The following is a 12080-nucleotide window of genomic DNA, read 5'->3' on the forward strand; positions in this document are numbered from 1 at the left end:
TCCACTCTTTGCCTGTGCTCTTCACTGGCAGGAGGAGGAACAACCCCTCTGAATTTTTAAAGCAACCTTTGCGGATTCAGATGTTAATCTGTAAGCGTTTTATTGCACTTTTTACCAAATGGTAAAATGTCTCGAGCCCCGAATCTTTTTAAATTACTCCATTAATGCCTGGCATTAATTACCCGCCCAGCTGTCCCACGGGCGCTGGGAGGAAACGGGGAACAACATCACGTCCCGCGGCTGCTGCGAGGCCCAAAGGCGCAGCTGCTCTCATGCGGTGGGAACGGGCCCAGAACCTCGTCTGCCATGGCGGGAGGGTGGGCAGGGGTTGTACTTCCTGCTGACACAGGCACCTCATGGCAACACGTGTTTATTTTTTTTAAAGAGCCAAGGTATGTTTTGAGAACTTCATATGGAAATTGACACAAAAGTGCAAGCCAATTACACTTCCCATGACAAGTTTAGCTTGTGTAGCTGAGAGGATGTGGAGGATAATTCAGCATTTTGTGTTACTGCTGCTCTCAGCTGTTTTTTGTTGTTGTTGTTTTTGTTTTGTGTTGTTTTTTTGTTGTTGTGTGGTTTGTGTGTGTTTTTTTTTTTTTTTTTTTGTGTGGTTTTTGTTGTGTTGTGTTTTTTTTTTTTTTTAATCCCCATTAGAAAGCTTTAGAAGACAAATAAATTCCTCAGAACATAATGAAATTTGTGATCATCAAAAATCTTTGTAGCCAGTTAAGAAGTAAATAGTGTTTAAAGTAGCTTAAATTTGTGGGAAATATTTGGAATTTAACAAAAGGAGTGTTCAAATGCTTTAGTCTAACAACCTAATTTGCATTTAAATCCACTATTTCTGAATCCTTCTTATCTCAGTTATGATTATTTAAATACATGTTCCGGAAAATCTCAGGGCAGGTTTTTGCAGCACGCTGTGCAGTCCTGAGGCTGCTTGTGTTGTCCCTCAAGGTGGGATTGTTACCCGATCTGCAGATACCAGTTCACACACAGGGTTGGGATTTGCAGTTCTGCACAAAAAAAGCTGCTAGGCAGCCTTTCATAGATCTAGCACACTAGGAAACAGTCATATAATACATTTATACGTTCTCACTTTGTGATCATTCCCAATATTTACATATGTTTACGCTTACTTAAAGGCTGTTGGTTTAAACTTCTCTTGCCTTGGTTTAGAAGGTACAGTAAACATAAAATCTTCTGCGCATGCTCAGTGAGTAGGGGTCTTCTCCTGATGGCAGGCAGCCTTCAATGAGGTGTGGTTTTTGTGTTAAAATGAACGTAAAACGAGCATAGTTCACCAAAGTTCATGTTTTGTCACTATTTGTGTGTTATTCAAGCTTTTTCTCAGTGTTTGTCCTTCAAGTTCTTCTCATAAGTAACCAATACCTGTTCTGTTTGAATCATATTCTTTGTTTTATGGTCTGCTTTGACCTTCTGTAAAACTCCATTAAATTTACCAGAGACATCACTTGGACTGAAAGATGCACAACAGAATCCACAACTACTTGAATCTGATCTGCAGGGTTATGTCCATGAAAGAGACTCCCCAGCCAGCATGAGCATTAGGTATGGTGCTCTCCTGTAACCCAGTGCGTTCTCTCTCTCTAGCTACCAGGTTTAGAGACAGTTTCTTACAGACAGGGATTGTCCATAAGTAGCAGTGGTCCGGTAGAGAGGGGCAGCTACCTCTGTGCCTTGTCTGAGCAGTTCTGCTGTGTGTCAGTGTTTGCCTGGGGAAGAACACCTGTATGCGCCTCCACTGAGAGCTCCTGACCAAACTCTGGCAGGAGAAGGGATGAAGGATGCAATCTGCAATGTATTGCAGAAAAAAAAGCAATTAGTAACTCCTGGGAAAAGTAAGGAGCAAAATCAGACCTAAACCTTCAAAGTGAGGGACATGTGACATCATTCTGAAACGAACAAAAGATTCCAGTGTGAAAACAGTTTTCTGGAATCTAAATGCACCTTCTTGTAACAAAGACAGACTTAACACATTATTAGCTAGTTTTAGTGATCAAAATAGCAGTAGACTATGTTTCATGTGCAGTGAGCTGAGTAATGTGTTGAAATGGATATCATGCTTTGAAAGTTAATTTGGTTCTATAGTAAAATAATTAGAAACAGATATGTTCCACCTGCATCTGGTTTGTGTGTGCTGTCATATATAATTTTTAAAATGTCTTTTTTCTCTCCTTAGCCACACCAATGGATTTAGTTTCACTAAAGCTACCACAACTGTATAGAATATCACTCCTTGAAATGCAGCAGTGAACCTCTAGATACTTTCCACTGCACTGGTGACCACTATGTCTAGAATCCATTTATTTTCTCCACTGTGTCTAAGTGGTGGATAAGTCTTTAAAAGGAATGTATTTATTGTAGATGCTCTGAAAATTTTATCTTGGGAAAGTTTCCGATTAATTTAGATATGGTGCGTCAAAAATACTACTTGCAAACTTTGAGTCAGCACAGCAATAATGATAGTCATTTATGAATAATCAGATGTTATTGCTCTTGTGACACAGAGAAAAGGAGTAGCTATTGCTTAGCAAATTTTAAAATTGCCATAATTGGAATTTATTTATAATATGAAGTTTTCTGACAGCTGTTCAAAGGAACTATACTTGTTATAGTAAAAGCTGCCTGTAATGCAGATGTGGAACAAACAAGCTCTTAAAAAATGGTTCTCTATCAGCGGAAGATGATCGTGTCAGCTATGAAAATGACCTGAATCTAATCAACTATGCTGTTTTGGGTGATCCTGAGCATGTTACCTTCCAAGACTGCTCAGATGCTTCTGTAATGCAGTTTTAGTTGCAAAACCGCAGTTTGTCCAAGCATGGATGCTGTGTTTGATACAGCAAATGAGAGCTTAAGTTGTAACCTTTATACCATAGTTAAACTCTTACCTTTGTCTAGAGTAGTTTTTCCTCTTCTAAAACACCAGTTACCCATCCGCATTCAAGTTATTACCTGTCTTATCCTTTAAAGTGTGTTGTACAGTCAATGCTGCTGATCACTGAGAACCTATTGATCAGATTTACAGATCACCTTACCCTTTCCTCTTGAGCTATGTTATTTATTTAAAGCTCAGCTCAGATTCAGTCATCAAAATACATGGCCTGATTTCAAAAGAATCTGGTCTTGGTTTTGTAACCTGGAGCCAAGTATTTGTGCCAACTGTTATGTGCTGGCACACAAGGTAAGATTTTAGTAGTCCCTAGGTCTTCCCCTGATGTGATAGAAAAGAAGGAAATAGTTGAGCTTAACTTAAGCATCTGTCTATGTGTATGATGATACTGTGTATTGTATTCTTTTCAAAATGAACCTTCACTTTGGTGTCTAAATGTGTTGTGAATTCTTTTGAAAATTAGACTGCAGATACTGGTGTTATCTTTGAAGTGTGTAACACTTCAATTGAATTTGCTTCTGGTTACTTCCATGCTTAGCCAGTAGTAAATAATTGACTTGTGACAAAATACTTCACAATGAATCCTTTGACTACTAAGGAGGATGAAAAATTTGAGTAGTAAGCTAAATAACATTGTGGTAAGAGCATGTTATTTTACAAGTAAATGTCTGGATATAGGACAGTTTCTATCTGGCTGTGGGAGATTGAGAAAATTTGTTCCACGCTGTGCTGAAAAGACTCTGGGGCTTGTGGTGCACTGGAAATCACTGGCTGCACAATTTGTTCATCGGAATAGGGTATTAAAAGGTGAAGCAATTACCAAGGAGCAGGTAGGGTTCATGAGATTTTTTTGTTTGTCTCAAGAAATTTAAGTACCCCTCTCTCACATGTGGGGTCCCTTTATATCACTTTGATATATGTTTGATCGTGATTGAAACTGTGGTATGGACACTGAACAGAGGTGAAAATCATGCTTATTTTTTTAACACTCTTTTTAGTTATCTAATGTGTATGATTTAGTCTATTATTTTCAAGTGATGTAGATATGATCTTGCTACGTGTTTTGAAGACAAGACTAAGGCTTTATTTTCAAAAGTATTTAGATACCATTCATTTTCCTGTTCATTCAGTGAGATTTAGGCTCCCTTTTATTACCCATCCTGAAGTGACTTGCCTTGGCAAGTCTTTAGCAGAGCAGTGACACTTGTATCCAGTCAGTCCTGTCAGCTCTGAACTGTTTGTCCACCAAGGCTCCCAAGTAGAACCAATTTTTCTACAAAACAGTTGAGAAATGGTTTCTGTAGAAAGGATAAAGCTCATCCTTATAGGAGGAGTTTGTAAATAAATTGTATTTGAAATTTATAGACTAATGGTACTGCTTTAAAAGTTTGTGCTTTAGGAAGCAATTGCATATAAATCTAAACAAAATCTGTGTCTCACAGAAACATAAAATGAATTAGGAAAGAGTCCAACTGTATGTAACCATTTGCTGTGCAGATAGATATTCTAATTATAAAACATAAGCTTAATCCTGTGCAGATGAGATTCAGCAATTTCCATAGCACGTGACTAGAAAAAAAATAATCAGCAAAGCCATTCAAATCAGTTTTCTTTTAAGGTAGGTAACTTGCTGCTGCTTAGGTAAAATTATGTTGAAATAATCTTGGATTTTTCAGTACCAGTGTTGCTAGCTATTTTTTGCAAAGTTTGACAAGGTTTGGTATAAAATCTGTCCTTAAACTGTGCCATGTAGGTACAGAGTGGTGCTGGAAGTTTTTTTGCTTGATCTAGAGTATCTGCTGGAGATAGCAGACTTTATACTAATATAAAAAGAAATGAAATATATATTATATAGCATATTTTTAATAGCAACTCTAATGGTAGAAGGTAAAATAGCCTAAATTTTTCATACATGCCTACTTTTTTTTTTCCCAAATGAAAAAGCAAGACCTTGTAAAGCTTTTCTTCTTGAAAAATAGTGACAGATTCTATAATAGAGAGAAAATGTTTACGCAATTTGACTTGCTTATCAAAAGCACAGGCATTTATGAAAAGTCAGAATTTTAAGATCTGTGTTGCCCCTGGGTCTAAAGCTTCTCAATAATTTTCTTCTACTTTTTCACTTTTAGAAGCCCACCCGATGGCTATAAAGAGCTATTTTCTTTCTGTGGTTCTGAAGGAGTATTTGTCATGCCTTGCATATTTCTGTTTACTGCCATCCCAGGCATGTTTTTCCTTTACGGGAAAGCCATATGTTCCTTGTTTGTTTAGCTCTTATGTTAATATCAGAAAAATACTTAAAATGTTGCCTTCCATATTCTTACACTTCTGAATTAAGGTTTACATTAGCTTGCTACATTGTAAAGAGATTGAGACAAAATTTTTCTCCATGGATTCACCCTAGAATAATTTTCAGTGGTGCAGGCCTAGTGCAGTGGATTTGCCTGAGAATCAGGTTCCTGGGAAAATCTGTACTTCAGGACATTCTTCTTCATGGTCTGTCTGTGGTTTTATTTAGGTAATGGAATGCTTACAGTGATATTCCCACTGAGACAAGTGACACGGAATAAGGTACTACTCTTCTATAAAGAGGTCAGAATCTGACCTTTACTAGAAAGGCTTGGAAAGATAAATCCTTCATCCTTTTCTCAGCTAATTCTTGGTGGTAGAAGTCTCAGCTTAGTCAGGTGTTTGGTTCCTGCAAGTGACCATCATTTGGTACTATAAAAATTAATAGGAATTATCTCTCCACTGTAGAAGGTCTATTAGATTCTTCCTATCTGTCATGTGGAAGCACTGTTACTTTGGAATTTTTTTAAAATAGTTTGAACCATATTTTCTATATGAATTATAGTTTTCTACAGTAATTTCTATAAAATTCTATTGATTTAATTCCTCTTCTTTAAGATCCTTTTAAAAACAAGTCCTCCCCAGCACCAGTGCTTTACTGGCTGATGAAAATAAAAAAAATATACTTGCATTGAAATGAAAAAGGCTACTTCTTTTGTTAAAAACGTTTTAATCAATAGTCTGATTTCCTCAAATAGCTGACCAAGGCTATTCTTTACAGGCTAAAAGGCTTTCCATAGAATGTCTAAATGGCTACCGTAGTTGTAGATATTTCAATATGATGATCATTTACTGAAGAAGCCAAAAGCAAAACAGTCTGTTCAGGTGATAGAATTCCCATTGTGCCAAATGGTTAATCATAGAATCAATAACATTGGTTCTACAATAAGGAACAAATAGCTACTTCATGCAGTATTACTGTCAGTGTTGCTATTCTGTGGAAAACTATAGGCCTTTTAGCATTAAAGTACATATATGTCAGTGCACTCTATCCAGTTTTTATCTTCATTACAAGTATCTAAATTGCTTTGCCATTCATCCTTTTTTTGGAAGACTAGATAAGCATAACAAAGTGCTTTATTCATGTTCTTTCATACTTCTTTCCTTCTCCTGAACCTCAAGTATGTTCCTAGGAGGGGAAAAAAAGTCTAAAATGTAAGTTGGATCTCTCCGCAAAAGATTATGCCAGAATTCACGACCATCAGATGAGGTCAGCTTAAAAAAAGAACCCCCTAATGTGGAATGAAGTGCTTGCATACTCTCACTCTTATTCTAGGTTCTTCACATAACTGTACAAAGAAATAGTCTCATAAAATAATGGTTGAACACATGGGAACAGTGCATTCTCAGTACCTGTTGTATTTGGAAATGGAAAAGATGAGAGGTCTTATTTCATTGGGATTTTCAGTACTGTTCAATGAACAAGACTTGATAGTGTATAGGGAGCAACCTGGTACCCCAAGTTAAATTTGACAGAAATAACTAATTATTGGTGAATGATTGCTGCCTCTCCTTCTCTTGACACATGAGCCTTTCATTTTGTTTTCTCTCCCCTGTCTAGGTGAGGAGGGGGGTGACAGAGCAGCTTTGGGCATTGGAGCAGCTTTGGGCATTGGGCCTCCAGCCAGGGTCAACCCACCACACTCGTGAAGACCTCAGTCTTCGTCTGTGCCAACAGTAACTGAAAGAACAGGCAGAATTACATGCCTGGAAAATTGTACTGTATTTTATATATGGTTTCTGGGGAGGAGTGTAAGCTCGTTATGATATTTTTTTTCATTTTTTTTTACACGTTCTTTTAAAGGGTTTTTTAGATTGGAAGAGATTGCATGTTCAGGTCCTGATAGTCTAATTTAGCATGCACTGGAAGACTTCGGCAACTACAGAGACCCAGTGACTTCAAGTGGGCACGGTGTGGGTATACTGATCTGCCAAATTATTATCAAGTCTTACTTTTGCATGAGTTCAGCCTTATTTGAAGGTGTTTGCGTGTGTGGTTTTTTTTTTGTTTGTTTGTTTTGTTTTTTGTTTGGGTTTTTTTGATCGTTAATTTTGCAGTGTAGTAAATTATCACTATATGAATTAGGAATAATTCTTTTTAAGATTGTGAAATTTTTTTTACAGTAAAAATTATTGAAGTAATTGAGTCCTGAGAGCTTGTTGCCTGCAAAAATGGGATACTGAAGCCATTATAACACAGCTGGCTGAGAATGTGAAATGATTTTCATTCTGACAAGTAATAGCAGAAAAGGAAGCTAAAGCTAAAAGGCACCAGCCAAGAAGAAATCACTTTAATGAATAGACCTGGAGTTCAGCTATGATGTATTTTTTCTTTAATAGATCAGTATGTAACTGCTGCTCATTTAGCAGATAAATATGCAGGAGGAGAAATACTTGAGAATGTCTCTCACAGTAGAGCCTTTTTGTTCTTTGTCTGCTATACTGTTGCACCTTCCAGCATTTGTCTCATTTCAACAGTCATCAGAAAGCCCACAGTCAAAAGTCAGAAGGTGAAATTGTTCATGACTTTTCTGTTGGTCATTAAAAGTTTCTTCTAGCAGGAAAAGTGTGTTATTGTTCTTTTGGGGATGTCTTTTTCTCTCTTGCTTGCATGATAGTCAGTCATCACAAATTGTAGTCAGAAACATTTTCACAAGCATCATACCAGCTAATACAACAAAACCCTCCTCTGTTCATGGAGGAAGTACTGAATGCTTTTTTCCCTTTATAATCTGGAGTTCTAGCCAGCAAGGTAAATAAAACCATCTGATTACATAAAGGATTAATAGCATTAGTCAGATCTTCAGAAAGTGCTTTCTGTTTAGTTGAAGGGTTTGCATTCTCTTAACACAGAACATGAAAAAAAAATGAAGTATTGCTTTGCAATAACTACATAGAAGCACAGCACAGAATCCTTTTGTTTAATTTCATAGTAGCTGCTTGGGCTGTTCCTTAAAATGCCATGTAGTTAGTAGTTGCATGATTTTTTCAGTTTAGTTACTAACTGTACTTAATAGATTCAAAATTGTTTTGTGATCTTACTGATTAGTGTTCTCACTAGTGACGTCAGGATTTCTAATGCTTAAATAGGCAGCAGATTTTGATTTTTTTATTTTGAATCATAAATATTCTTCTTTCAGTTTTTCTCTTTGCATTGTGTGATGAATTTAGCTACTTCCAATCTCAGATGTTAATTTTACACGAGATTGAGAATTGAAATGTGTTACTGTTAACCTCTTCGGAATTACACTGTAGATTTCATTTCTATTACTTTGTCAAACAGATACCCTTTTTACAGATACCCTCTAAAAAGATTTAATTGGTGGAAAAGTCTATTAAAATAGTTGGTTAGCACTAAAGTGTTCCCTGACATGTGACTTTATAGAACAGCAAGACTAATAGGAGTTCTTTTTGTGACAATGATATACTTGCTGTCAACTCTTCATACATTTATTGGTGGAATGTTTTCAGCAAGTAACTTATGTATTGTGACTGATTATACCTTTAAAAATAACTAACAAATATTTTTGAGTGAAAACACTTATGCCAAACTCCTGTGAGGTTTTGCATCTCCTACTGACCTAAAGGGGTGTTGTAGAAGTTCATCTCTACACAGAGATTAGATCATATTTCATAACTGTGCTACTGATTTCTGATTTAGGTGAAAAAAAGTCCCAGCAGATGTGAGCTAGTTTGAAGACAAAGGTCTTCTGATAGAAAATTCTTGTGGATATAGAAAAATAAGTAATTTCAGTCTGTCTCCTGATGTGTGCATATCTCCAGTTCTGCAGGAAAATCTGGACTCTAGGAAAAAGCAGGCAAAACTCAGTATTTGAAGTATAAGGAAGAAACAGGAATCACTGAATGTTGATTTATGCTTGTTATGCACTCCTGATATGCTTACCCTACAGGTAAAGCAAACTGCCATTGGCACTAATAGCGTTTGATCAGGCATAGTCTACAAGTTGAAAGGTGCTGAATCCAAGATGTCTGTCTTTGCTGTTTTTTAAGTGGGTTTGTGGTGTTGTGCAGATCTGGTACTTTTTTACAGGGCTTTTGTTATGCAAATAGCATGATTAAAGCCATTAACATCTTTCAGAGGTATAAATAGCTAATTTTTTAGAAATGGCAAATTGTCATGACCATATTTCATGACAAATGTATTCTTTTTCTAAACTGGATCTACAGCTTACCAGAAGTGAGATGTATTTTCCAGGAATGTATTTTTTTTTTAAAAGCCTTTGTCTTCTGTCCACAGAAATGAGTTTATCTGTAATATACCAAAGTGGTATCCCTGCTTGCTCAGTGTTCAGTCTATTTTGATTTTTAACATATTGTAGATACAATCAGTGTCTTTTAGTGGGGAAGAATGTAGAAGAAATTTGTCTTAACCTTAGTGCTATCCAGCTGAGGAACTTGTTTCAGTGATACTCAGCTGTTTTGTTGCTCTTGACTTGTTTTTCTTTTTTTAATGAAGAAAATTAATATAATCAGATGTCTTAAAATGTAGTTGACAGTACTTTGAGAACACAGTCTTGTTACTTTTTGTCATAAACATGGCTGGATCAAAAACTATCACTTGGGATTACTGGAGTATGAAACAACATGGAAATGTAAATAGGGGAATGATTGTTGTCTCCTATGCTGGGCAACAATGTTGTTGTTTTTTTTTCTGCTGTGACTACAGCTCCTGCAGCAATTTATTCTGTCAAAGTTTGAAAATACTTGTGCTCCAACAAATGAAAAGGTTTAAGAACTTAAAAGATGTGTAGATCTGGCATTTAGGGACATCGTTTAGTGGTGGACTTGGCAGTGTTAGGTTTACTCTTCGACTCAATCTTATAGGTAGTTTCCAACCTAAATGATTCTATGATTGTTGCTGATTTCTGAATCCGTGTTATACAAGAGGTCAGATGAGGCAATGTTTTGGTCCTTTCCAGTCCAGAAGCTATATTCATGAAATATTTCATCTTGAATTTGTTAAAGAAACCTTCAGCAGACATTTGGAGAAGAACTTTTTTGTAACTGTTTAGCAGCATCTGGACACAGTAGTTGCCACCTACAAAATCTGTTCATCTCCTGCATCCTGTCCTTCTCTTCTGTCTGCTTCCTGTACATAGGTTGTTCCTCCCCATATTTTGCCTACTATGATTACTTCTTTCTCTGCCCAAACACTCCCTTTGCATAGCAGGCCAATATTTTATTCTGCTTCTGCTTGTGCCTAGTGAAGGAATTCCCAGCGTGGTGCTCTGACATGAGATATTCCATCATTGAGCTTCTGGACTTAAAATATTTAAGTGTTTACAGCAGTGTCTTTCCAGGCATGCCACAGAGCATTTTAAGGCCAAAGCTGGGTACACAACGATTCTTCATCTCACCTAGTACAAGACAGACACTCCTAATCAACTGCCACTTCCCCAGCAACAAAAAAAAAAAAAAATTGTTTCAACAAAGCAGCTCACTCTGAGGATCCACAAACTCCTCACACCTCTGAATGGTGCACACTTCAGCTCTCCAGTGTGATAGTAGATAGTGCATTGATAGATCATTCTACTTTTAGTTTTTTCCTAGCCAGTCCAGATAATTTTTTTTTCTTCAAAGAAATTTCAAGGAAATTAAAAAAAAAAAAAAAAAAAAAAAAAAAAAATCTGTCAAATAGAGAGGAAGTGCATTTCTTCCCCTTTGTATCGGTTTCCCCAGTCACTGACGCTTCCTGATTGTGTTGAGTGGCTCTGTCCCTGTAAATGTGACTGAACACTAACAAACCTGTCCACTGATCTTTCAGAACACTTTTAGAATTATTCTCTGTCAAAGCTTACCTTAAAAGTACTTTAATTAAAAATCATTCTTTTTCTTCCTTTTGCTGCATTCTATCATCAGTTTTCATGAGCACTTATTGTGGGTTCACTAGTGCTTTAAGTGGTGCCTTTTCCATTTTATTGTTTTCCCTCTCTGTGAGTGACTGTGGTTTTGTGCTGTTTTTCTCATCTTTCATGCTGAAGTGCTGTATGATGACTCCAAGTTAAGATACATTTAAACACATTCTTTGATGAAAGAATAACACTCTGTCCAGTGCACTCGACTGGAATTACTGGACATGTCACTTGTCTGCTAAATAGATGTTGGTGCCAGTTTCTGTCTGGGCAGTTGTTTGCTATCAATGTTGAAACAAAATATGAAAATATGAAACAAAATAAGGTGTTTGCAATTTTCAGTAAAATCTGTCAAAAATCACTGAAACCTATTGGTTAATTTAACAATGAAAATTTGGTTTAGGAAAACAAAAGGTGGTCACGTTTCCTTGTTCTGCTGTGGATAACCCTGAGAACGTGGGATTACAGGAACTATCTGGTAATTAAAGAAACTATCTGGTAGTAACATATTATGGAAAAAATAGCTTTCTGTAGCTTGAGAAAAGTCCATATCTCTACTCTTAAAAATTCTGCCTGGTGAAGATGAGGCTGTGGAGTGGGTAGTTACTTAATAGTTGTAATCAGTTTATCTTTTAGATTTGAAATCTTTCTTTTTTAGCTGAGGTTCTGTCTGTGGTAGTATTGTAAACAGTTTCCATTGCTCAATTAGTAGGTGACCTCTTTTTCTTTTGAAAATAAATGTAAATGTTTTCTCCCAACATCAAAAGGTCAGAGTTGGCTTTGAGCATGCTGTCCAGGTTTGATTGACTTGACTGTGGGCCAAATGTCTCAATAATCTTTTCCATCAATAACAGTAGTTCCTACCCATAAAGCACGAGGGGTTGTGATTTTGTTTGGTTTGGTTTTGGTGTGTGTGTGTTTGTTGTGGTGGGTTGGTG

This window comes from Columba livia, chromosome 8 (assembly GCF_036013475.1).
Source record: "Columba livia isolate bColLiv1 breed racing homer chromosome 8, bColLiv1.pat.W.v2, whole genome shotgun sequence".
In the NCBI taxonomy this organism is placed as follows: domain Eukaryota; kingdom Metazoa; phylum Chordata; class Aves; order Columbiformes; family Columbidae; genus Columba; species Columba livia.